This window comes from Neoarius graeffei, chromosome 12, assembly GCF_027579695.1.
Source record: "Neoarius graeffei isolate fNeoGra1 chromosome 12, fNeoGra1.pri, whole genome shotgun sequence".
In the NCBI taxonomy this organism is placed as follows: domain Eukaryota; kingdom Metazoa; phylum Chordata; class Actinopteri; order Siluriformes; family Ariidae; genus Neoarius; species Neoarius graeffei.
Window position 1 is genome coordinate 76,555,312 of NC_083580.1, and position 3,410 is coordinate 76,558,721.

The window sequence follows — 3,410 nt, forward strand, 5'->3', positions numbered from 1 at the left end:
AAAGTCAGATGCAAAGGAAGACAAAAAAGTTCTCGGAGGCAGCACAGAGAATAGGACTTAATATCAGCCAATCAAAGACCCGAGTTATGAAAGTCAATTGCAAGAACCCAGAGCCGATCAAATTCCTAAATGGTCAAAACATCCAAGAAACCGATGTCTTTACCTACCTTGGAGCCTGTGTAAGTACCAACGGAGGCGCTGATAAAGACATGGACAGCAGACTTAGCAAGGCCAAGGCAGCTTTCAGGAAGTTGAAGAAGATATGGGGCTCTAAACAATACAGCAAGAAGACAAAGATAAAACTATTCAACACCTTGGTTAAACCAGTCCTATTGTATGGAAGTGAAACCTGGAAGACTAATGCAAAAAAGACTATGAGAAGCTTGACTCCTTTCAATACCAGTGCCTCAAGAGAATCATGGGCATTTACTGGCCATACATAGTTTCAATGGATGAGCTAAACGACGAGACAGGGTCCGTACGTATGAGTGTAGAGGTAAGAAGAAGAAGATGGAGATTTCTCGGGCACGTCCTCAGAATGCCACGGCAGCACCATTGCCAAATAGCATTAACGTGGAAACCCGACGGGAGGAGAAAGGTGGGCAGGATGAAAACAACCTGGAGGCGCTCAATTGAGAAGGAGAGAGGAGAAGCTGGGTGGAAAACCTGGGATGAAGCAAGAATTGTGGCTAAAGACAGGAAACGATGGAAGGAAAGTACTATGGCCTTATGCGCAACCGAGCGCGAAGAGGATAGGTGAGGTGAGGGTTTCGGACAGCACTACAAAATGGCGTCCTCACTATATAGTGCCCTAGATAGTGAGTAGGGAGCAATTTTGGACACAGGGATAGAAATTATGTTGCCCAATCTCAATGGGAAAGTGTCGAAGCACAATGGCCCAACAAGTTTTTGAACCAACACTGCCCAACAAGTTGCCCTGTGTAACATCACCTTTAGACTCTGGCTTTTTTTTTTTAATTGAATTTTAATTATTTATTTTTATTATGTAGTGATTTTAGACTTGAACTATATTTAATGTTTATTTACATTTTCTGAATTGTAAAGCATTACATTCATATCGCACATTTGTACATACTGTAAATATTTTTTTATATTTGTATATTACATATATGTTATTTACCAGCTGGGAGGTCCGTATGAAAGTACTGAGCGAGGCCCTCTGGGCCAAGGTCAGTATTCAAGGCCGAGGTCACGGTATTTCACCATACGGACCAACCTTAAGCTGGTAAATAATATATTAATTTTTTTCTTTACCAAATTCTAACAGAAAACGAGAGCGCCCGAAAGAGAAAACCGAGCCGAGCCACCATTTTGAATCCTCATTCACGGCTGTAATGCAAATTGCTTCCTCCTCGGTATACAAGTGCACTTCCATGGCAGGAAAAATCTACATTTCGTGCCCTATTTATACAAAATTGAGTCATTCAGGATTCAGCCATGTTTTTGCTCGGCGATAGCAACAGTTACAGGTTTTTAGCTTTCTCCTGAAATGTTTCTTTTATTTCTTCTTCCTCAGGGTAGTAAAACTCGCTTTCGCTGTGAAGACTGTCGCCATCGCTATCCATGCTGTAAAATTAATGCTATTCTCCTGAGAAATGCTGGCAAAAATGTATAAGATTTTTGATCATCTTATAAATAAATCTTATAAAAAAGATAAATGTTGACAAAAAAAAATGTGACTATGTTTGTTGTTGTTGTGAACGAGCAAGTCGCCAGAGGTCCGTAACTGGGGTCCGTATCGTAGGATACGGACCCGCTCGCCAGCCAATCAGAGCGCAGGATTTGATGGAAACTGGACCGCAAAAAAAATAAACTTGTGTTATTTACTGCTATGCACTTCTAGTTAGATGCAATCTGCATTTCGTTGCCTTGTACCTATATGTGCAATGACAAAAGTTGAATCTAATCTAATCTAATCTAATTATAGTGTGTGTATATAGATCACCCACGTGCAATGAACCGGTGCTACAGGTGCTCTAGCCCCTGCCCCTTTTCTGTTTGCTGTCCAAAGTGCCCTTTTCACAGGGACTGTTTTGTTGTTTTGGTTTTTTTTTAAATATTTGTAAAAGATAAGTTAGCTCCAACATCAATATTCTCTACAATTTGACAATAATATATGAAATTATAGATTTATAAAATAACGTTTTTCTATGTAAATGTGGGCATCAATCCGTGACGTCATGCATTCAGTGAACCTCCGTGCAGAAAGCGCATGCAGGCGGTTGACAGTGGGAGACAGTGCGAGGAACGGCATGGTAAGGTCACACTGAAAGTCTCCTTTCATTTCTTATCTGAACATGCAATATTGTGCAGCTTAGAACACAACAGTAAATGCGTAGGGTTGTTTATCATTTAATGAAGCCGCCTAGGCTATATTTAAACCGTTTGCTCCATCCATTTCATTAATGTGGCAGATTCGGAAACTTTAGTTTGAACGACGGTGTTAATAACATATGCTGCGTTCATGTGCTACGGGAATTATGGTAAATACCAAACGCCGACATGGAAAGCACACACATGAACGCCCCCTCTTGTGGTATTTTCCACTGGGCAACTCGTAGAAAATTTTGATACACGAGTTGCCGAGATGAAATGAACTTTAACCTTTTCAACATGGCGGCGAGCGGTACAAGACACTTGAATGGTAAGCATTGTACGCTACTAAAGGGTTTTTTTTTTACTAGTACTAGTGGGTAGTTTTTGGTGTCTATGCAATATTGCGTCATTAACAAGTGTAATATAATACGTTAGAAATCCGTTTCCTTTAAAAATGTGTTATGGTTTGTTTTTACCTATCCAGAGCAGACGCTATTGCTAACGATAGCATCTGGTCCACCATCTTTAAAATTTGTCAACAACAACAAAAGCATGTGAACACAACACACTGGTAAATACCACTTCCCAACTGGAAAATATCATCTTCCCATAGCACAGGAACGCAGCAATATTCTAGCAGCTTCGAAAACTTAAGGCTGAATGGCGACGTCCACAACATATTCTATCAAGACACACGGAATGTTCAGTTGCAATTGAAATTTAGTTTTGAATAAAGTTAACTTGTGTGAAAAATTTGTTCCAAGTGCCCTTTTTTGAATGTTGAGCCCCTGCCCCTCCAAAGGTCTTTGCATGGCCCTGATATAGATAGATAGATTATTATTATTATTATTTTCTAAGTGAACATTCTTACTGTAAACTTATTTGCTATTTGATATGCAATTATGATGAATAACTAGCATGCAAATTAGTCAGTGACGTCACGTAGAGCCTTCCAGAGCCTTCTCGAGCTTTCTTTAACTACCTTCCCCTGAAAAGAGTTGGGGACACGTGCGTAAAATCTCTCGCGCGCGCCTTCATTACCAGGTTAAGGTCACATCCCATCGCCTAGCAAG